The sequence below is a fragment of the Cupressus sempervirens genome, chromosome 4 (assembly GCF_028749045.1).
Source record: "Cupressus sempervirens isolate cs-2001-9-10 chromosome 4, ASM2874904v1, whole genome shotgun sequence".
Classification (NCBI taxonomy): Eukaryota; Viridiplantae; Streptophyta; class Pinopsida; order Cupressales; family Cupressaceae; genus Cupressus; species Cupressus sempervirens.
The window spans coordinates 31,941,551-31,966,659 of record NC_143121.1 but is presented as its reverse complement, the minus strand read 5'-3'; positions in this window follow the sequence as shown (position 1 = coordinate 31,966,659).

The following is a 25,109-nucleotide window of genomic DNA, read 5'->3' as shown; positions in this document are numbered from 1 at the left end:
ACTACTTTGGATGGAATAATGAATAATGCGCCAATAGGGTCATTTTTGTAGGAAACTTCTAGAATTGGCCTAAATTTGGGTTGTTTAACCTCATTACTGACCAACTGAACCTCATGAGCTTCTTTTCCCTTGGGGTTCTTAGAACTAGAAGCCATTGTACCAATCTAGGGTTTTAAAAGATTAAAACTTTAAGACTGCATAGCTCGACGCTTGATAAATACCTTTGATCGATGAAATTTATACTGAATCACTGTTGAAATTTGTGCAAATGGCTTCGATGCATTTCTTTGATCTCTCATGTGCTCTTGTTGTCTTTTCTCTACATTTGAATGTCGAGAAATGATCAAAAGTTGACCTTATACCCTTCAAAACATAGCATTAAATGCTTAGTGTGTATATAGTTGTAAACTCAGCACTTGAAGGTTTCAACATGAGTCAACTTCAATTGACATTTCTCAACTTGGCATCAACCCTCAACTCAGTTGCTATTAGAAACTCAACGTGCATTGGGGCTTTACTCAGCATCTGAGGACGACACAACAGTATTTGCAAGAACTTCAAATTTTGACTTGGCATCTTTGCTTATGCTGATTTCTTTTTTGAAATCCTTCTTTGTCTTGGGACTGATGTATGATATAACTTTTTATATCAGTCCCATACACCTATTCATGCTTAGTTTGATGAAATGTGATCACTTGACCCATTGGTTGAAGTGATCCCTTCACTTGATGTGCTACACTCATTTTTCTTCTTCCATATCTTATTCATCTCTCCTCTGATGTGTTCAATTCCTACCTTTTCCTTCCCTTTGTTGAACTTAGAACTTGGTGCCTTGTTAGGCAATTCCTACTAATATGACCAGTCTTTAGGCAACTAAAACATGTGATTTGACTCAACCATCTGCTGTAGTTTCCTCTGAAATGTGTCCTTATGCAATTTTTAGGAACATGTCCATATTCCTAACAATAATGATAGCTATACTTGGTGTTGTAATCCCAACAGTAGTGATTTCAATTTCCTGTTGTATTTGCTGGTTGATTTGATGTCCACATGGGCTTTGATATACATTCAAAGGCTCTATGTCCATACTTTTTTCAATTGTAGTAGTGACCTCCAAATCTTGGTGTCTTGATAGTCCTAGTTCTACATTCATGTGCTTGATGTCCTTGGTTCTTGCACTTATGACAATAGCTTGCACTCTTAGGGTTATCATGCTAATGGGCATTATTGCTCCTACACACATTAGAAATGTGTACTTTCTTACCACAAAAATGATAGGTAGGTTTGGTGTTCTTACCTTTGTTGTCCCTTTCTTTTGCAGTCTTGGATGACTCTCCTTCTTCAGTGCTGGTATATCCTAATCCTTGAGTGTCATTGCTGGACCTTGGGAATTTTAATAACTACTCAAAGTACTTGATGGCTTCATTAGGTTTATTGAAGCCCTTTGAAATTTTCTTTTCTCTTCTCAAATCATTCTACAATTGTTCATTTTGTATCTTCAGTGTAGAGATCTCAATGTCCTTCATATTCAACTCATGATGTGCATTCATCATCTGGCTTAAGGTTTCTAGCTACATGTTTGAGATTCTTTTAAACTCAATTGTATTTTCCTCCAATCTATTTGTAAGATTTCTCTTGTCATCTTCTATCATGGATTTTTCTTCAATAGACCTTTTCTTTTGTTCAGTCACTTCAAAAAGCATTATGGCTTGTGATTCTTGTTCAATCTTCAAGATTTTGATTTCTTCTACTTGAGATTTATTCATTTCCATCAATTTTGCTATTGTTGCATCAAACACTTTAGTATCACCATTGGAAAACACTTTTGTGGTATCAATCTCCTTGTAGTTTGTATCATTTTCAGCTATGGCTATATCCTTCCTTTTTTTTAAGGATTTTTGTAATTCTTCTCTGGCTTCCTCCAATTTGTGTAGAGCAAGTTGAACATCAATCACTTGATTTTATATTATCTTCCCAAGTTTGAAGACCTCCATCTTCTAACCTTTTTCTCCAAGTTGTTATGCTTTACCTTGTGAGAACTTGGGCTCTGATACCAATTGTTGGAATATTCAAATGGGAAGAATGCTTCTGAGCGGGGGGGGGGGAATCATAAGTATTACAATTTATCCATTAAAATGTTTAACTAAAAGTAAATTGCATGCATGTAAACATATGAAATGAACATGAAGTAAACACATGCATCAACAACACATAACACTAGATTTGGGTAACCCAGAAACCCTCTAGGAATAAGAAGGTAAAACTGGGGTGGGGATGATACCCACAAAATCACTGATACAATAATTGTTTTGACCACTTTCGATGGTTTGCCCTATGAAAGGCCTACCCTATTAAAGGCTTTACACTGTATCAATAGTGACCTGGTTAAACGATTTAAAAACACTTTTCATTAAGTGTCACCCTATTAAAGGATTTAATCACCTCTTCAAAGGATCAACAACCTAGCTGTTAAGCTAACCTATCAACATAGGATTTCCTTTCTAATACAATTGCTAGAGAGTATTAGGTATAATAAACCTGATAGCTTACAATCCTTGATTGCTGAATTTAGGCACTTGATCTGCTCTCTCTGATCTTGATTCTCTAAGATCTGATATATGTTTGTATCCCTTGCTTTGTTCTAATCAACTAAATATCTAATTGTTGCTCTCTTCCTCTAAGTCTTTTCACTCTTCACTCTGAATTTCACTATATCTTCCCCATACACTTCTTTTTCTCTCTCTCTCTATTTACAATGAGATTTCATCTTCCTTATAAATACTTTTGAAGACTTAAGGTTAGGTATGGATCTATGATCCATATTGAATCTTTATTTCCCACTCATTCCTTGTCCATTCTTCTTATTGGCTACATGCAGATTGCATAGGAAATATAAAAGATTCAATCTTATCACTTAGATCCTTTGAGATTCATCACAAGTTGGCCATAAAAATGGTTTACATCTGAGTTTGTGCCTTCTCAAACTCATATGTGCATTCTATGTTACTCGACACTTTCTAATTCTTGATGCTTGACACATATAAGAAAACTAGCTTACTCAACTCCTGTAGTGATTTTATCTTGCTCGACATCGTCTATGACTCGACACCTAAATATTACTCAACCTTTGTATCATGCTTGGCACTTGATCTTCACTCAGCACCTAAAGATTTCTTGGCACCTAAAGATCATTCGACACCTGTTGGAATTCTGACTTAGCACACATAGTGTACTTGGATTCAATGTAGAAAGTGGTTATGTGTGTTGGCACCCAAATGTCAAAACCATTCTAAGACTAACATAGACCTCATCAATGTTTTAGGCCTATTACAATTTAGTTTGGTTCTAGACTAGCCACATTTTTGTTGGAAAATTTGATCCAAGAATCATGGTAAAACATCTATCATTTTCTCTTAACAATGAAATTTCATATAATATGGAAACAGTTCAGCCCTTTTAGAGCCTGATGTAGATGACATGTGGTAATTTACTACAACAATTCTAAGAAGCTTAATCTAATTGTTGAATGAATTTCTCATAAATCATTATAGCAAGTAAAGACACCAAATGCTGAAAAAATAATAATGAACCTTTTGAACACCATTGCACTCTTTCAATAGTTTTTACCTCCTCTTATACCCAAGTAAGAGAGACTAATGCTATAATAGATTCTAAAACAATACCCACTAAAATCATCCATTTTTCAAACTTTGATGTTGGCCATAGGGTGAAAGGGAACGCATAATCTTTGTTTCACTAAGAGATGTTTTCTATTCAAGCAAGACAATTTTTATTGAGTTAATTCTACATCTCTTGGATAGAGTATCACACTTGAAGAAAATCCTAAAATTATTTCAACCTCAAATTGAATCATTCCTATAAAAAAATAACTCATCTCTACTAAGGATAATAAACATAAACTAATTTTAAACAACGGTGAGAACTACCATTTACTATAGCAAAATCAAAATCCTATTGTAGAGTTATAGTGTATTACAAAAAAGAAGAAGCAACAACTACTGGTAATTTCTTCCATGTTGGTTGGCTTCAAGGCAATGATATTTAAGCTTTGATCACTTATTTCTAACCTCCATCAATGTACTCTTAGGTCATTCACTAATTTACAAGTTTCACCATCATTGAACAATAAAATATATAGTAAAGTATGAATCAGAATAACAATTCATGATGGAAATAAGTTAACTCCAAATGGATAGAAACACAGGCTCAAAGAAAAATAAATTCTAAGAGGAAAAGTTCATCATATTTATCCCTACCTATGTTCTTCTATCAAAGGAAACACTAAGCATGAATAATGTATTGACCCTTGTTACATCTATTTTTTAAAATTTGGTTAGACGTCTATCATAAATATTGTGCAAGAATTGAATTCAAATAGTAAAAATACAAGCATCAGCAGATTGATGATTCAAATCAATTTCATTTGAAATAGAAAATTCAAAAATAAGAATGCTAAGTTATTAATTCTAAAATGGAAGAATATCTATTGCCTTGTGCCCCCAAGTAGACCAAGATTTCTTTTTAGCTTGTTCACATTCCCATCCATTTCTTTGTGTATAAAATGTTAGATTTATATAATACAAGGTTAATCATTGCCATTTCATGGTCTCAGGGTCCTTGATCTCATGAAATGGATCCTCTTCATTAAAGAGATCAGTATAATTGTTAGATAAAAGTTTCAAAAACTGTGACTATTATGTGGATGTGCAAAATAGTGACTTTGATTAAGTTTTAAAACATTCAAAAGGAATTGGAAATTGTTTCTAGGTTAAAAGTTAACAAATTCTCTAGTTAAAATAGCAAGTGATCATGGGAAATTAAAAGAAACATTAAGTACATGATAATAATAATAATGAATTATTTAATTAATGCAAGGGCGTTAAAAGAGAACATGTTTAGAGTGTGATAGAAGTTAAGGAATAGACCGCGGTCACATGGAAGGTGAAGAGGTTCTTAAAAGAGGGTACTCATAAGGCAACAATATATATATATATATATATATATATTTATAAGGTTGTGGCGAAGTATATAAAGGTCACACATGGCTAACTTCCCTTGATTGTTTCAATTGTTTTTATTTTACTTCTTGTTGGATTACTTTTATTTTTCCATCTCTTTCTTAGAAATAATAATAATAGATGGCACGAGTAGATTTGTACTGTGCATTATCTTTACTGCTGAGATTGAGATCGTTGTTAGAGGAATGAAGATAACTTGGAGAAAAAGAGGCATCATTTCTAGGTTCTCTTACTTTTTTTAGAACATACTAACTATATTTCATATTGATCAACTCTACAAGAAACTAATTTGAAAGAATTATTTTTTCCAACACTACATCAATAATTTAAGAAAGGACACATGAGAGTGTCTTGTTTTCAAATCTGAACCCAAAACACATAAGGCAATAAAAATTGTAAGAAGGAACATAACCAAATAAATGTAATATCCTTGTTTGTTCTTTTTAGGGCATCTAAAGGACTGATGTCCTACTTGGTTACAAGTAAAGCACTTACCAATGAACACACTAGGCCCTCTTCGACTAGACCTTCCTCTACCATTGGATCTTCTACCCTTAAATGCCCCTCTATTAGCAGACTCACTTTTAGCATTTGAACCACTAGATTCCTCCTAATTGTTATAAAAAGATAAAAGCATGTTAGTCATAATATCATTATTGGTAACAATGTTCCAAATGCAAAGAATTATTTGTTTGAGCTTCTAACAATGATCAAGTGGCTTATTGAACATGGCTTGATGAGTCTTCGAAACTTCCACCATTGTATCCATGCTTTCGCCAATTTGAAGTTTCTGGTTACATGCACACAATCATGAATTTACATCACAAAGCATTCACATTCTAACAATTTTCATGTTCTTTCATTATATTTTGATCTGAACAACAAATTCAAATGACTAATCTAAAAATGGGTCCTATTAAAGAATCTAATATAAATTCAAATAATGTATCTAGATTCTAACCAAATAAAAACATAAAATCTATGATTTAAAACTTATCTCATCACTTACACATCATAACGATAAGGTCCACATTTTCATGTGGTCAGTCTTGGGGGAGAGGTTGCAACATTGTATTTGGATCCAATTGATCACTCTTTCTTTCTCTCCCTCTCTCCCTATTCAATCTGATGAGCCAACTAGATCTACTCTACATTTTAATGTCTCAAGTATTGCCTTGTGGTCTAACTCACAAACTTTTCAAAGAATCTTATTATGTGTTTTTCCACCATATTTTATCAAGTGGAAATTTGATGCAACAACAAGTTTTGAATAATGAAGAATCTTCCTCTCTGTTTGCTAATCCTTGAATAACCACAAGTTATGGTTCTTCATAGAATATCATCTAAGCCATGTGCCAGTTACAACCACTACACTGACATGGTACTCTAAACCTTCACCATCTATAACCGAGTGATCAAATTTTTTTTTGGCTTGGACACATTGACACAAATAATAATCTATCCCTTCTTCATTGTCTTCAAGTGCAATAATAGCAAAAATATGGCCTATAATGACAAATGTACAAAATGCAGTCATTAATTCAAAAAATACTTAGGTAAAAGTTATAAAGTTACATATTGAAATTACAAAGATATATAAATATATATATTACTAGGTTGCACTAGATCAGACAAGTGGTCAAATTTAATAGACAAATCCATCTGTACCATTTCTAGTGCTTGTGGGGGACAATAGGTGTCAATTGGGTCCAAAACTCGTATATCCCATTTGTCCACCCATTCAGTCAACTCACAGTCATCCCAATTTTCCTCTACACATGATGGACAATAGCATGCCATTTTTCATGTGTGGATACTCCATGAACCTGCATCAGAGCTTCTAAAAGAGTGCAACTCATTGGATCCTGGTAGTGTGCAACAATCCTGATAGGGTGCAATGTTAGTATTATCTATCAACCAAAAAATTATATGAACTGTAGACTCACCTTCCTTACCTGGACCCATTGTAGCATTACACTACTAGACAATGCATTTTGCATCTATCAATATTGCTCCATCTTTTTACTTTAGTTCTTCATGAGCTAAAGCTCTTTTGATACATGTGCCTACACCATCTTGTTCTCCCTTTCCATGACCAGCCTCTATGAAATTCCACATATATTGAATTCTACACAACCTATGCATCCTGCTCAACCAATAGAACATCTGTGCATTCTTGAATTGAGATTTGCAATTGTCTGACCAAATAACATGCTGATGATATGTGATGCCCCTTTTAGCCAAATATCCATAAAATAGTTGAAAATAACCCTATACAAACTCTATAGAATGTGATCGATCATTGTTGATGTAAAAATGGTACATCCTCAAAATCTTCCTATCATCCTCTATACTTGTAGGTGAATGCATGAATGTTATGTGAACAAATATGGAAACCTATTGAGAAGTATAATACTTTACTTGCACCTCATTTTTTGGTTGTAGTGTGTAGTTCTTTGTGAAGTCTACAACTAAAAAAATGGTATCCAGTGGAAATGTATCCTTGCACAACTTGAATTACAAATCTAGTCGTTGAGCTCTATGTGTATGCCTTGCATACTTGTAAATAATCTTTTCACGAAAAAATATTCATGAACTCATACACTAGAATCTTTTCAATGACTAAATCACATCTTTTTCCCTATTTTCCATCTTTTAGAGCATATGTCATTGTCTTAAATTTTTCATAATCTACTATTTCATTTCCAATTGCATGTGTATTATCCATATGTTGACAAGTTGATAAGAGTTGCAAAGAACCACAAAATAAGCATGTACCATCCAAGCATGATGTCTTGTAAAATTGTTTGCCATCTCCTATTTCACATAAAATGTTGGATATGAATTCCCTTGAAGATCTTGGTAACTCATTCATGTCACAATCCTGCAAAAAAAATTTAGAGCGCAAAAACACACATATATGTCTAAAAAAATCAAAATGGTTAGAAAATTGAATATGTATCCTACAGCAAGAAGTTGTGTGTGTGTGATTTATCTTGAGATAAAAAGGTTTGCCTATCTCAAAAAATCTTTGACTTATTCAAAGTTGAGGATACACATCAATAAATTTTGCAAAAAATTGAGTTTGAGTTGAGTCCAAAAAATGTTTCACATGTGGGTCACAATTTTGGCTACCAATCCTCCTTCTTACAACATCTCTTTGATTAGGGGAAACACGTGTGTTATTTTTCCAAAAAGATTTGAACAATGATTTCAAAGCTTCACTAATTTCTTTATCCTTTCGTGGTAGTCTACCGCTAAATGTCCATAACTCATTTTTTGTTGGATCTTCGAATCTCTTACACCTTAGCATGGCTCTCCTTAGAGTACCTCTACCAATTTTTAATGTTTTTCTTGTCTTTCTCATGAGTCAAGCTTTCTTCATTTGGCTACTTACTATTGTCAATGTAAGTACTTGTCTTATGATATTACTATCTTTGGTGCATGATTTAGAACCCACTTTGTCATAAGTACTCATTAGATTCTTTATAAGCATTCCTTACTCTCCCATCCCCTACTCTCTCTCTCTCTCTCATCTCTCCCATCCCCTACTCTCTCTCACTCTCACTCTCCCATTGCCTACTTTCTCTCCCTCTCCCACTACCTACTCTCTCTCACCCTCTCTTCTCTCCCATCCCCTACTCTCTAGATCTCTCACACACAGTCCCATCCCCCCTCTCTCTCTCCCTCTCCCACTACCTACTATCTCTCTCTCACTCTCTCTCTCTCCCTCTCTACTTTCTCTCTCATGTCTCCTACTCTCACTCTCTCTCCAATCTCCCTACTCTCTCTCTCACTCTCTCTCCCATCCCATTCTCTCTCTGCCACCTCCTACTCTCTCTCACACTCTCTCCCATCCCCTACTCTCTCTCTTACACACACTCCCATCCCCCCTCTCTCTCCCTCTTCCACTCCCTCTCCCACCACCTAGTCTCTCTCTCTCTCTCTCTCTCTCTCTACTCTCTCTCCCCTCTCCCACCACATACTCTCTCTCCCTCTCTACTCTCTCTATCACCCCCTACTCTCACATTTTCACACTCTCTCTCATCCCCTACTCTCTCTCTCTCTCTCTCTCTCTCTCTCTCTCTCTCTCTTACATGCATTTCCATCCCCCTCTCTCCCACTCCCTCTCCCATCGCCTACTCTCTCTCTCCCATCCCCTATTCTCTCTCAAGCTACTCTCTCTCCCCCCTCTCCCATTCCCTACTCTCTCTTTCACACACCTGCACTCCCATCCTCCTCTCTCTCACTCTCCCTTTCCCACTCTGTCTCACACTGCCTACTCTCTCCCTCCCCTATCCCCTATTCTCAATCTCTCTCTCTCCCATCCTGTACTCTCTCTCTCCCCATCCCCTACTCTCAATCTCTTTCTCTCATCTTGTACTCTCTCTGCCAACCCTACTCTCTCTCACACTTCCTCTCTCTCCCATCCCCTACTCTCTCTCTATCTCTCCCTACTCTTTCTCCCCTTTTCCATGCCCTACTCTCTCTCTCTCTCTCTTTCTCTCTCTCTCTCTCTCTCCCCCCTCTCCCATCCCTTACTCTCTCTCTGACTTTCCCTCTCCCACCACCTACTCTCTCTCTCCCTCTCCCACTTCCTACTCTCTCTCACCCTCTCTCCTCTCCCATCCCCTACTCTCTAGATCTCTCACACACACTCCCATCCCCCCCTCTCTCTCTCCCTCTCCCACTCCCTCTCCCACTACCTACTATCTCTCTCTCTCTCTCTCACTCTCTCTCTCTCTCCCTCTCTACTCTCTCTCTCTCACTCTCTCTCTCTCCCTCTCTACTCTCTCTCTCTCCCATCCCATTCTCTCTCCGCCGCCTCCTACTCTCTCACACTCTCCCATCCTCTACTCTCTCTCTTACACACACTCCCACTCCCCTCTCTCTCCCTCTCCCACTCCCTCTCCCACCACCTAGTCTCTCTCTCCCATATGCTACTCTCTCTCTCTCCCCTCTCCCATCACCTACTCTCTCTCTCTCACTCTCACTCTCACTCTCTCCCTCGCTACTCTCTCTGCCACTCCCTCCTCTCTCTAACATTTTCACACTCTCTCCCATCCCCTACTCTCTCTCTCTCTCTCTCTCACACACACACACACACACATTTACATCCCCCCTCTCTCCCTCTCCCACTCCCTCTCCCATCACCTATACTCTCTCTCATTCCTTGCTCTCTGTTGAGCTACTCTCTCTCTCCCCCTCTCCCATTCCCTACTCTCTCTCTTTCACACACATGCACTCCCATGATCCTCCTCTCTCTCGCTTTCCCTCCCCCACTCTGTCTCACACTGCCTACTCTCTTTTTCTCCCCCATCACCTACTCTCAATCTCTCTCTTCCATCATGTACTATCTCTCTCCCCATTCCCTACTCTCAATATCTCTCTCCCACCCTGTACTCTCCTTTCCACCCCTACTCTATCTCACACTTCCTCTCTCTCCCATCCCCTACTCTTTATCTCTTACACACATTCCCATTCCCCCCTCTCTCTCTCCCTCTCCCTCTCCCTCTCCCACCACCTACTCTCTCTCCCATCACCTACTCTATCTCTCTCCCCTCTCCCATCTCCTACTCTCTCTCTTTCACACACACCACACACTCTCATCCCCCTCTCTCTCTCCTCTCACATTCCTTACTCTCTAGATCTCTTACACACACTCTCATCCCCCCTTTCTCTCCCTCTCCCACTCCCTCTTCCACCATCTACTATCTCTCTCTCTCACTCTCTCCATATCTACTCTCTCTCCCTTATCCCCTACTCTCTCTCTCTCTCTCTCTCTCTCTCTCTCTCTCTCCCCTCTCCCATCCCCTACTTTCTCTCTCTACCACCCCTAATCTCTCACACTCTCACACTCTCTCCCATGCCCTAATCTCTCTCTCACACACACTCCCATCCTCCTCTCTCTCTCCCTCTCTCCCTCTCTCACTCCCTCTCCCACTACCTAATCTGTCTCTACCATCTCGTACTCTCCCTCCCACCCGTACTCACTCTCTCACACTTCCTCTCTCTCCCATCCCCTACTCTCAATCTCTCTCCCCTATATCATACTCTCTCTTTGTGACCCCTACTCTCTCTCACACTTCCTCTCTCTCCCATCTTGTACTCTCTCTGCCACCCCTACTCTCTCTCACTTCATCTCTCTTCCAACCCCTACTCTCTCTCTCTCTCTCTCTCTCTCTCTCACACACACACACACACACACACACACACACACACACACACACACACACACACACACACACACACACACACACACACGCACGCGCGCGCGCACGCATACACACACACATAGCCATCTCCCTTTTCTCTTGCTCTTGCTTTGCATCTCTTCTTCCTTCTCTATGCACTAATTAGGTCTCAATAGTGTGTGTGCACTAGATCACACACACAGTATTGAGACCCAAATTCAAAAGCTTTAAATAACATGTGCACTTTATAGCACACCCATGCTATAAGGCATACATGCTATTCAAAGCTTTGCATTAAAACCAAGCCTAAGGCTTGGTTTTTCCTTGGAGATCCAACCCAGAGATTTGGAGTTTATAAACAGGTTTGAGATGTGTTTTGTTGCAAACATACAAAAAATGATTAATTTTTCTTATGTGCTCTCCTTCAGGATTCCTCGTGGTTGGGCATCAATAAGATAAGGTTATATGACACTATAGGTCTCTATGTTAGCTATACAACCAACCATATAATTTATTTTTAATTTGAACTATTTGAAGCCTTTCGTCTATAATTTCTTTTGAATGTATGTCCATTTTTTTCCAAAAACCACCATGTGCTAATTGGGCTATAGATTTTAGCTCATTCATTGAATTTTGCAACAACTTAGTCTTTTAGAAACTAGACTCCATTCTACACACTTTGAAATTTTTTTTTTTGATTTTAGATTAGTTTTCAATTATTTCTAGGGGGAGAACATAGATATTTCATGTTTTTGGGGTGTGTCTAGTTAAAAAATTCATTAAAAAAAATACACATTATAAAATTACTTGAAAATTTTGGGATAAACTACATAGTGTTAAGTAACTTTTGACCAAAGTGATTAAAGAATTTCAAAAAAAAAGTTAAAATTTTAGGGGGGCCACACTTTGTACTATGTTATTTTTTTGGAATAAACAATACCACTTTCTGTGGCCCTTTATTTTGAGGACCTAAACCTAAACCATTTTAGAAAGAAATTAGTAGTTTAGAAACTAGATTCAAAGGACTGTGACTTTTGTTTTTGTCATATCTTAAAATTTTGAGCATAACTATCTTCAAACTCTTGTTGAAATTTAGAAATTGATGATTTCAAGAGAAAGGTGTCCACTTATATCCCCCTTTTGGCACCACAACTTGGTGCACTTACCCATATATATATATATATATATATATATATATATATATATATATATATATATATATATATATATATATATATATATATATATATATATATATATATATATGAAAGTGTAGTAAGGAAATTATATATGAGAGCTATAAGTAAGAGCATTGTCAAAGGGGGAGTATCCCTATGTAAGATGTTAGAAATGAGAAAATGATCCACATTTTGGAAATTTAATATGGCCATGTAATAGATGTTATGAGTTTTTAAATTTTATAATTTTGATTTGTTTAGGACTTAACCAATTTTCCAATATGTTGCCATCAATTCCAAACGGGGAGATTGTTGGCAATTTGACTAGGTTAGTAAGTATGAGGTTGTAATATATGGCAAGGTATACTCTCTATATAGTGAGAAAAGTATGGTGATATGGTTTTGGTAGTTAGAATTAGAAAATTGTCTAAGTAACATAGAGTTTATCTAGTAGTACTATTAGAGATTTTCTTGGTGTAGTTCATAGAGAAATAATGGCATGTATGGTCTTAGCTACAAAAAGAACAATATGTCAAGATACCATAGTTATATTTCCAAGGTTGTAAAAATAGTAAAAAAAGAGATATAACAATTTTTTCAGTTACAATGTTGAATAGACAGAGTGGGACAAGGATAAGGAATCAAGTATTTTATGTTAAGGAAATATTTTTTTTGGAAAAATAATTGCTTGACTAATTAGGGACAACATCCTAGATGTTAACCCTAAGTGGGCAAGGTATGGTTTTGTATTTTTTAAAGAGTGTAAAGGAATAAAGGTCGTCTAGACATGCAAATTGGTACAAAGGAAAGAATTTTTGAGAAAGCTTTTCTGATGTTATTATGCAGCATTGTAATCTAATGTTATGATGTTCAAGTGTACACTTCTGTAATGCATACTATGATGTATGAGCAGTATAGTATAGATCTATGATCATTTTTGTGAAGAACAAAAAAGGAAAATGAGATGTTGAAGATACCAACACCAGTAAGAGGTTTTGTACTTATCTCTTGTATTGAAGCATGTCATTTTATATTGCATGTTTGGGCAATGGGCTCAATTTTTATACATTCTATAAATTATATTAACAATTATCCTAATAGGGTTAAGGCTTCTAATGAGGCCTAGTCATCTAACAAGGACCGAGACACTATACAAATGTAATAGACTCCTAACAAGGTCAATATCTTTCAAAAGATACTTTTGATTAGTGGATCATTTTGTGGATACCATCCCCACTGGGGTTCTCCCTTGGACTAGGGTTTTCCTAGTTGAAAAAATATGGTGTTATTTATTGCATTACTTTATGGCTATATTTACTATTCAAATTAATTAGTTTACTTTCATATGCAAGTTATAAGATTGTTAATGATATCCATAATTGGGATTTTTTTGTCAAATACTGATTCAACCCCCTCTCAATATTTCCTATCTAACATATGTTCCTTTGTAAAACCTTCCCAACTATGGCATTCATGTTTAAAATAAGTATTTACAATTTATCAAGTATTTTAAAGCTATCAATTTTAATTCTAACTATCCAACTTACCCTATTTTCATTAATGACTTGTCTCTTTCCTGTTTTGAAGAAATTTAGAAAATTGAGAACATTGTTAACTTAACCACTTATTAATCCTAGCAACCAAAACTAACTCATAAAATTTTGGAAATGGTCTTCATTGACCTTATTACATCTAAAATGAATTAACATTATGAAGATACCAATTCACATTTGTAACTTTTTACATCAAAACCACCCTATACTAGGCATGCTCCCCAAATATAAAGCGGTATCAAGTCCTTGGAAAAAAGACTTAAAAAGTGTAAGCATACCTAATACATGTTATAAAATGTTATTAGAGAATTTGATATTTTTTTTTGAAAATAGAAGAAACCTTGTTTAAGTATGGGATAGATTCCTTACAGACTCCATGAAGGACCCATATGGAATTAACCCAATGATTTAGCATTCTTTTAGTAAGGATTGTTCCCACAGAATATCTAACAAAAGTATAGTGCTCAATCCATTTACATTGCAAACAAAAAAATGCATTACATCGCAAACAAATTCAAGATTACCTATATGAATTACACCTAGCCTATATTGTTTTGACACATTTAATAAAATAAAATAAAAAATTCTGATGCCTATTCTTATCTTTTTCTACCCTTTAAATCTCAAATTATTATTCAACTTTAATTATATTAAAAATTTGGAAAGAGTTTTAAATATTGTAATTTTCTAGTTATAACTAATACATTACATCCATTTAATTTTTCCTCTACTAATTGTTTCATAACATTTATATACTGAACATATTAGAAAAAACATCATAAAAATGTAAGCCATGTTTTTAGTTTTTTATTTTATTTTTAATGTGTTACCACAAAATTAAATGACTTAAATGAAGCAATTTACCATGTTGGGCATGTACAAATGTAAGTTATATTAAAGGAAATTAGCTTCAATATGTAAGCTAACTAATAAATAATAATAATTCTATCAGTTTTTTTAAATTTATATTACAAAATATAACTTTTTGTTACTTGATCAATCACATGTCAATTGTTAAATATGTAAAAAAATTGAAGTCTACGATTGTTGGAATTTGTGGTTAACATGACTTTGTATGAATAGTTAAACAACTTACATTATTCACAAGAAAGATAACATGTGATATAAATTTGTTCCTTAATCATTCTTCATAAATTGTAAAAAATATTCTAACTATCTAATATAATTCAACATTAAGATTGTCCTATAATTCAGAAAGTGCCTTCATAATAAATGAGTTGCATGAAATAAAACTCACATCGACAATGCCACATTGCATTAATTTATAACTTTAACCACAAATAAAGCAAAAACTCAAAATAGAAGAAAAATATTTTAAAATTCAATATCCAAAAAACTAATCTTCTTAACAAGCATATTTATGCCTATGTGACTTTTACAATTGAAATGTATGTTAATACTTTAGCTCCTTTTCCAAAATTTGGGGTTACAAAAGTTTATATGAAGAAAATAGATAATTTATTACTATTTTTCCAACACAACCTAGGCACCAAAGTTTAATTATTATTAAAATGTTTTTTTTTAATTTATGCCATGTGTGTTCTTCCATTTCCATTCTCAATATCTCATCAAATATGTACATAACTAAAAGAATCATTCTCTTTTGGCTCACCATCATTTCTAAAAATTTGATCACATATACAAAAATAAATAAATAAATCTACTAATGACAATTTCAATCTATTTAAATTCTATTCATTCTTTGAAAAATTAGATGTTATGGATTTATAAATAAATAAATGGTACAAATTGCATTACCTCTTTCAAAAAACCCACACCACTCAATAAACTTATATAGTCTTCTCTTCTAGTGTGCTTGTGAAACTTAAAAATCAACCTTAAAGTCACCACAATATCAAATACAAATATTGCAAAATTTAGAGTTATTATAGATAATACAAATGTCAAATAAACCATATCAACTATTCACTTCTCTAACAAATGACAACTAAACATAATTTTTATGGCTATAAAGCAAAACTAACACTATTTTAACATATTAAAAACTAGGAAGTTAAAAATTAGTTTCCCTTGAGGTGGCCCACTTGGAGGAACTTTTAGATCATTGGGGAAATTCCTCTTGTACTTTGACACTTCCTCTGCTGACCACACTCTACCATCGGGTAGAACATCACCACAACCATAGCTCCTCTGCCTGCCACTAACCTACCTTGAGATCCTCGACCCCTCATCACTCTTTGGGGAGAGGTGGGGATAGGTGGCATTTCTACTCTGCCTATCCTCCTTGGCATGGGTCTGGCTAGTCCTCTATTGCTGCTACTCCTAATGCTACCTCTGCTTATGGGTGGCGCTCTACCACTAATGGTAAGTGTTTTCCTCGGCCAGTGCTTGTAATTTCCCCTAGCTTAGAGGGCAAAAGAAGAAGAAAAAGATAAAAAATAATAATGATGGGTGGTCTCTCTCTTCTCTCGGCTGGCTTGACGGCTTTCATAATGTAATTTTTTTATGAATAGTTGAGATAAATTTAGTTTTCCAACTTTGATATCTTATGACTCTCGCAAAATGATCTTGTATCCCCCAACTTTTTTTTTGTGAATACAGAACTTTATATTCTATATTAATAAAAATAGACTATTCATAAAAAAAAATTAAAAAATTACTCAATTTTTAACTCAAATTTGTGAACAAGCTTCTCCAACTTTATGAAAGATCTACTATGCCACACCCTCCATCCTACCCTCACTTTATACTCGCTCATTTCAAACACTACATCAGCATACAACAACCATCTACGGAACAAAGTGGCAGGCACATAATACTTGCATCCCTGTTACTAGTAAAAGAAAAACTTTGGAAACTATGTGCGTGGCATGTTTCTAACTCATAAGAATAAGGATATCTCTTAACATTAAATCGGAGAAAAATAACATCGCTTCAAGATAAAGGAATCTAAGACAAACTGTTCGATTATGTGTATCATTAATTAATCTGGTCTGCTACTCCTCGTAGGATTCCGTATTCCTTCTACGGCAGAATTTTTGTAATTTTTGAAGACAGTGAATGACTTGCTTTCGGCATGGCCCTTTAAACAAGAACAGACAACATGGCCCCAGAGGAAGGAAAAATAAGCAGGTACATTCTCATCCTAATTGTGGCTGGCACCTTCATTGATGTCATTTTTGCTTTAATAAAAAATAGAATTTCATTAACGTCATAGGAAGGTTAATAGAAAAAATATGCTGCCAATGTTCTTTAAGTGGGTAGTAATGAATACATTCCAACACCTAGAAAAGAAAAGGTTCAATATGAGGAACAACGAAAATGATTGATTTGAAAAAAAAAAGAATTTTAGAGAGCTCCTTGGCAAGGTTAAGAATAAAGATAAGCTATCAATCTTGTTCAAAAGGGGCAGCAATGAATACATTCCACCAGCTGGAAAGTAAATGAAAAATAAAGTCAAAAAGGAAGAAGAACGAAGATTTTATTTTATTTTATCCAAGCAAGATATCACCTTTGCTTGTCATTTTCTGTGATAATTTTTTATATAGACATTTTATATATTCTTCTGTACTCTATCAAAAAGATGGATGAACAACTCAAGAAGAATTTAAAGCAGTGAGACAGATTGGCTTGAAAGTAAAATATGCTTATAAAATTCGACAAGAAACTTGAAGGCTTTGACGTGGATAAGCCTGTGAACTTTGACTTGCAAATCCAAAGCATCCATTAGTTCATCTTGTCTATACCTTCCATTAATTCATCTTGTCCACACCTTTATACCTGATGCCCTTCTTTAAAATTCACCAGCATATGAAAAAAGGCTAAGGGTCTGTTTAGTTCGTGGAATTTAAAAAACTCGGATTTGTGCAAACTTTGGTTTAGCCAAATTAAGGTTTTGTATATCTTCATTCTGATTTTTAAGATTTTACTGAAACCATTTGTTTCACTCGGAAGATGCGTGTGAAGACACATTTTTATGCGTAAGCTTGGAGTTGAAGGTAAATTTCAAAAAGTAGTCCAATCTATTGTTTTTACACTCCTTAAAAAACAAAACCAGGTTTTGATTTTCAATTCCTTTTTTTTTTAAGAAGTCGCAAAACCTGGTTTTGAGGCAAAATTGGAAGTCACGTATGCTAATTCCATTTTGCAAATTTTGAAACAAATGCACAAATTTTCAAATACGGGTTTTGAAAAAGCCAATTCCTGTCATCTTCCAAGAACCAAACGGACCCTAAACGAGATAAATAATAATAAAAAGTTTAGAGTGAAGCGCCTTGCAATCGTTAGAAGGGAAATGGTGGTGAAAGCATCAAAAAAACATAATGGAAAACTATATTGTGATGGTAGGAAAATGGTGGTGTGAGCTTCAAAAGACGTAATGGACGACTTGACCATATAGATCATTTTACTTTATTAAGAGATCATCTCTAAACTTTTATAAAACATAAAAGAATATCTCTGAATTTTCATAAAACATAAAAGGGCATTTGAAGTAGGTGTATTGGCACATTTCCACATATACGAAGTTTCAAAAGCAACATAAATAATAGATAAACATTTATATCAATGATTATATAAAAACCTTTCAAACATTAAAAAGTCTTAATGCAATGTAAGAGATACATAATACATTAAAAATAATTACATTGAGTTATTTGAGTTAAAATATACAAATCCAAGAGAATAGAGTAATAGGTCATATTGTGGGCATTAACTTTGTGAGTCATTTGCTATGGTATATTACAAATGACTTATAGTAGTATGCAAGGTTACCCCAAGTTTCCAAGACATGTATGGCATGGGACAAAGAGATGAGTTTTTGGGAAGATTTATTTCTTTCCTATTATGTGGATGACTAATGAATGATAAAGGGTATAGCTATGTAACTATTGAGTCTTGAAGTTACCCGAAGAAGCACGACGATTTCTATGGAAAGTCTAACAAGTGGGAGGACACACATAATGCCTTGGTAGAGAACCTTTGGGATTTTAGAAGTGCACTCTTTATTGATTGAAAGGGGGAAAGATGCATATAGTTATGATGAAAACCAATGTGATATGTCAAACTTCTAACTAAGTGCGGTTGAGGCACGTAATGAATCCCTTTGAATGAAAAATAATTAGTGACCTCTATAGGACATAATCCTTAAACATAGAACATGATATTTGAGAATAACTACTAGTTAAAAAGCATAATGTGTAGTCTAATCAACCCTTATCCATATGAGCACATTAAAGTCTGAGTTTGCACAAGAGATATTCATAAAGACAATGCAATTTAAAATGAAGACCAAAGGGCCTGAGGCATGATTTATTATATTGATAATTCTCAAAACTTGATTACAATCTTAGGGTCTATTTGGCTGTAGGAAAAGAAATATGGGAATTGGAATTATTATTCTAGAATAGAAAATGGGGATACATATTCCTATTCTTGTTTGGATGAGTCAAAATTTGATGGGGAATTCATAGACCCAAAAGTTTATGTTTTCCAAAATAAATAAATCTAGAATAGGAATACATATTCCAATTCCACCTATTTAGGTAGAATTGCAATTGCTCATTTTTGGGTCAAAATTGGAATATGTTTTCCTATTTGCAATTCTGATTTGGTGCACCCAAATAGAGAATTCAAAATTTTAAGAATTTACATATTCCTATTCCACCCATATTTCTACTAACAAATGGGCCCTTAAATTCTTACAAAGAGGAATCCTCTCGATTACAGTACCTATTCCCATTTTGGATTCCCCATATTCTCTTTATGATGCATTTCCCTCCCCATTTTAAAGGCATGGGTGTAGCATGTTGTTTGTGATCATAGCTGACATGAATTTTTTTACCTATCTCTTTATGTGTTCATTTGAATATTGAGCATCACTTGAATGACTCTCTATCCAAGGCGGTGGTACATCACACAAGTCATAAGCTTTTTGTCATTCCTCTATAGAATGTGGTGGAAATTAAAATCCAAAGGCATGTGAGGACTAATGAAGAAAATGTCCCCATCTGTAGTCATTGCCATGTGTGAACATGCATCTCAATATTGGATCTATATTGAAGCATTAGTTGATGTTTTATTTTAAAAGAGTTAGAGCCTATAATTGATGGAGACACAACCCAAGCACAAAATGGACACAACGGGAAAGGGAAAATTTTATTAACTTTGTAAATAAGCTAATACATCCAGTATAGAGAAAACTGACTTCAAACATGCCCTATGGGCTTACAATAGCATAAATCTAGAGATAATTTTTTCTTTTAGTACCTCCTCTCAAACTCCACTCCGAACTGCCTTTTACAATGCCAGAAATGTCCTTAAATAGACCTCGGATGGTTAAGGACTAGGAATACATTCTAGAAAGTGCTAGTAGGCATCCACGGACCAAGTAGAAGGCTCCAAAAGCTATGTTAGAAGTCAACGCAAATCTAGAAGAATCCAGAAATGGTAACCAAACTTTCAGGAGGCATAACTTTTGAACCGTAGCTCTGATTGACGAACCATTTACATTTTCGGAAAGCTCTCGAAGCGCTCTATAGCCCTATGGATGAGCATAGCTTGTACCCCATTTTTCAGCCCTTTTTGAGGTCATTTAATGCCCCTAACCTAACTTTGAAGCATTCTTAGGAAGTCTCCAAAACTCAAAAAACTGTAATAACTTTCAAACTGTGAGGCCTTTTGACCTGATTCTTTTTTTGAAATACTCTAAATTACAATTACATTCATCCAGCCAATTTACACCTTCTAGTTCACTAAAATGATGGCTCAATTATATACTCCTATTTTTTTGACATTTACACGTATCCCAAGGTGTTCAAATACTCTATCCTAGAACACTAATAGTGGAACTATGAGAGTTGGAACCTTTATTTGACCCAAATGGGTATCCAAAAATGAAAACACATGAAACAAAAACTAAGTCTAAGTACATTTTTTTGGGTGACACAAGATTTCCCTTATACCTCTAGATGCTCCTGCATCAGACACCTAGGGTAGATTGAAAAGTGACCTTGTCACTTTATGAATGGTAGAAGAAATCCCAAATGGGAAAGCTTAGCTGTTGTAATCCAAGTTGAGTCCTCTATCGGTCGTCCTTTCCACTTGACCAAATACTCTTCAGACTGCCTGTTTCTGGTACTTCTACCCACACAATGATCTAGAATGTCTTCTATCTCCTCCTTCTTAGAAGAAGGAATTGGACATGGCTCCAACATCAGTTCCTCATCTGCACCATCATCATGATATTCTGTTAAGTCTGTAATGTTGAAAATAGGAGAAATGTGAATACCATCTGGCAAATCCACCTCGTATGCATTTCCTGAGTCATGTTTCTTCAGAATTTTGCAAGGGCCAAATTTCTTCATTTTCAGCTTGTTGTAAGTACTGGTTGGAAATCTTTCTTTTCGTAAGTGTACCATGAATAGAACCCCTACTTGGAATTCCTTATGTCTTCTCCTTTGATCAACTCTAGATTTATACTCTTGATTCATCTTGGTAATGTGTGCCTAAACCTCCTCATGCAGACGCTTAATATGTTCAGCAAATTCTTCAGGTTCAGCACTTGTCCTCTCCCCTTGCTCTATCTTCCTCAATTCTGGTGCAGTCCTTGGGCTACTTCCATATACAATTTGGAATGGTGATTTTTCAATACTCCTATTTACAGAGTTATTGTAAGAAAACTCTGCTTGTGGTAAAATCAAATCCCATCCCTTGGGCTTATCCCTAACTAAACATCTCAACAAATTGTCCAGACTTCTATTTGGCCGTCAGTCTGTGGGTGATGTGTGGAACTGAATTTCAAGTCTGTTCTCAACTTTTTCCACAATTTTCTCTAGAAATACCCTAAAAATTTAGTATCTCTGTCAGAAACCATACTCCTTGAAAGACCATGTAGTCTTACCACCTCTCTGAAAAATAAGTATGCAATATGGACAGCATCATGAGTTTTGTGGCATGGAATGAAATGTGTCATTTTAGAGAACCTATCAACCACCACAACTACCGAGTCATTACCCCTTTGTGTCCTTGGCAATCCAAGAACAAAATCCATACTTATGTCCTCCCATGGCTTTGATGGAACAGGCAATGGCTGATATAGTTCTGTGTTGTGGCTAAATCCCTTGGCAACTTGACAAAGCTGACAACTCTGTACAAACTTCTTCACATCTTGTGAAATCTGAGGCCAAAAATAATGTTCTCTAAGAATGGCAATGGTCTTATCTTGACCAAAATTTCCTGCCATCCCTCCACTGTGTTTCTCCTTAATCAAATTTTCCCTCATGGAACTCCTTGGAATGCATAATGAACTACCCTTGAATAACATACCATCCTGAATCAAATAGTCCAACCACTTAGTTCTATCTACAGTAATAGGCTCTTTACAAGCTTTCTATGCTTCAGCAAAATCAGGATCTTCAGGGTATAGATTCTTGAGTTCATCAAACCCAACTACTTCAACTTGCATTACTGTAAGCAACAACTGTCTCCTACTTAGTGCATCTGCAACCCTGTTAGACTTTCCACTTCTATACTTCAACATAAATGTATAGCTCTGCAAGAACTCTACCCACTTCATATGGCTCTGATTCAATTTACCTTGGCTATTTAGGTACTGTAATGCCTGGTGATCAGTATACAAAACAAATTCCTTTGGCAATAAATAATGCCTCCATTTCTCTAAGGCCTGAACTATTGCATAGAACTCTTGATCATAAACAAAATACTTCTTCTTTGCATCATTCAATTTTTCACTAAAATATGCAATAGGCTTACCTTCTTGGCTCAATACAACCCCAATAGTGATGCCACTAGCATCACAATCCACCTGGAACACCTTTCTAAAATCTGGAAGTGCCAACACAGGCTGTTCCATCACCTCCTTCTTTAGTAATTCAAAACTTCTCGCAGCTGCTGCAGTCCATTTGAACTCTTTTCTATCCCCTATTATTGTGTCAGTTAGGGGTGCACATAAGCCACTGAAATTCTTAATAAACTTCCTATAAAAACTAACCAAACCATGAAATGATCTTACCTCAGTAGCAGACTTCAGAGTAGGCCATTCTAAGATGGATTTTACGTTCTCTAGATCTATTTTAAGACCTTTAGGTGATATAACAAACCCCAAATAGACTAACTCCTTTTTTGCAAAGATACACTTTTTCAAATTAATTAATAGTTTCTCTTCCCTTAACCTTTCAAGGACACTACGAATATGCAATAAATGTTCTTCCAAAGTCTTGCTGAAAATTAAAATATCATCCAAATAGACAATAACAAATTTTTCCAAGAACTTCTTAAGTACCTCATTCATAAGCCGCATGAAGGTGCTTGGGGCGTTCGTCAATCCAAAGGGCATGACTAACCACTCATAAAGACCCTCCTTGGTCTTGAAGGCTATTTTCCACTCATCTCCTTCTCATATATGTATCTGATGATAGCCACTCTTGAGATCTATCTTTGTGAAGTACTTAGCTCCACTCAAGCAGTCCATAAGATCATCCATTCTTGGCAAAGGAAACTGATACTTGATGGTTATCCTATTTATAGCTTGAGATTCTGTACACATCCTCCACTCTCCATCCTTCTTTGGTGCTAGTACTGTCGGTACTACACATGGACTCAGGTTCTCCCGAATCAAGCCCTTCCTCAATCTCTCCTGAACCTGTCTATTTAGCTCCTCTATTTTAGTAGGAGTCATCCTGTGAGCAACCTTGTTAAGTAAACTAGCTCCTAGAATTAGATCTATCTGATGACTAATTTTTCTTACTGGTGGTAGTCCTTTTGGAACATTATCAGAGATAATATCTCCAAACTCCCCTAGTAAATCTGAAACTTCAAGTGGTATTTCACTACCACCTTCTTTATATTTTCTAGGAATCAAAGCATAACACATACGCTGATATTTCATTCCATCTAAAAACTTCCTTCCATCAACAAGAAAAATCCTAGCACTGCTACATACCTTTTTGCCTTCCTTTTTCATGGGCTTCAATTTGTGGTGAACTCCATCCTTTTTTAGAGAGTATGTGTTTACATGACCATCATGTATTGTATGCCTATCAAACTACCATGGTCTACCCAACAATAGATGGAAAACATTCATTGGAATAACATCACAGAGAACTTCATCATGGTAACTCCCAATTTTGAATTTCACTAAACATTGTTCACTTACCAGGACCTTATGATCATCTTTCACCCAAGCAATTCGATAGGGCTAGGGATGTCTCTCCCTCTTGAGCTTCAGCTTAGAGATCATCTCTTCTGATACCAAGTTATCAGTGCTACTGCCATCAATGATCACATCACTATATTTTTCCTCACATTTGCACCTGGTACGGAATAAAATCCTCTTTTCTCCTGGTTCAATCTCACCACTTAGTAGGACCCTTTCATTCACCAAGGTCTCTCCTCTTTATACATCCTCTGAATGTGATGATTATGCATCCTCATCCACATGAGAAACCCTAGCTTGACCCTAAGCTCTCCTATCTGCCCTTCCTTGTCATTGAGGGCATTCAAAAGCACGATGACTTTCTTCATTGCAATGGAAATAGGTACCATGGAAGCCTCCTCTTCCTTGTCCACGTCCTCTACCTCTTCCTCTCTAATTTCCAAGGTCTTGATCATGGGAGTGGTTGAAACCCTCATTCCTCCAGTTCCTGCTAGTACCCACATCTTCATTTTTCTTTTGGGTTTCATTACCGCCTCCAGATGACCTACCACTACCCCTTCCTCCTTGACCATGCCCTCTTTTTCTCCCTTCAAACCTCTTATTTAGCTTCTCTTCAACTCATAGGGAAAATTGGTATGCCTCTTCAACGCTGGTCATTCTTACCAGACTTAATTCCTCCTGGATGCTAGGTCACAACCCACTGATATAACAAGCAACCTTCTCTTTATTTTCTTTTGCATGCCCTGCTCTAATCAAGAGTCGATAAAAATTCTTTGTATATTCTTGGACTGATCTTCCTGCTTGCTTTAACCCATGCATCTTCTTAAACAAATCAAGCTCATAGTCCACAAGAATGAACTACTTCTTCAATTTGTCCACCATGCGATCCCACCTTTTGATCTTCTCCTTTCCTCTTTTGTTTCTTTCCAATTGAACCTCTTGCCACCAAATTTTGGCATGGCCTTTTAGTTTGGCCTTTGCAAACTTAA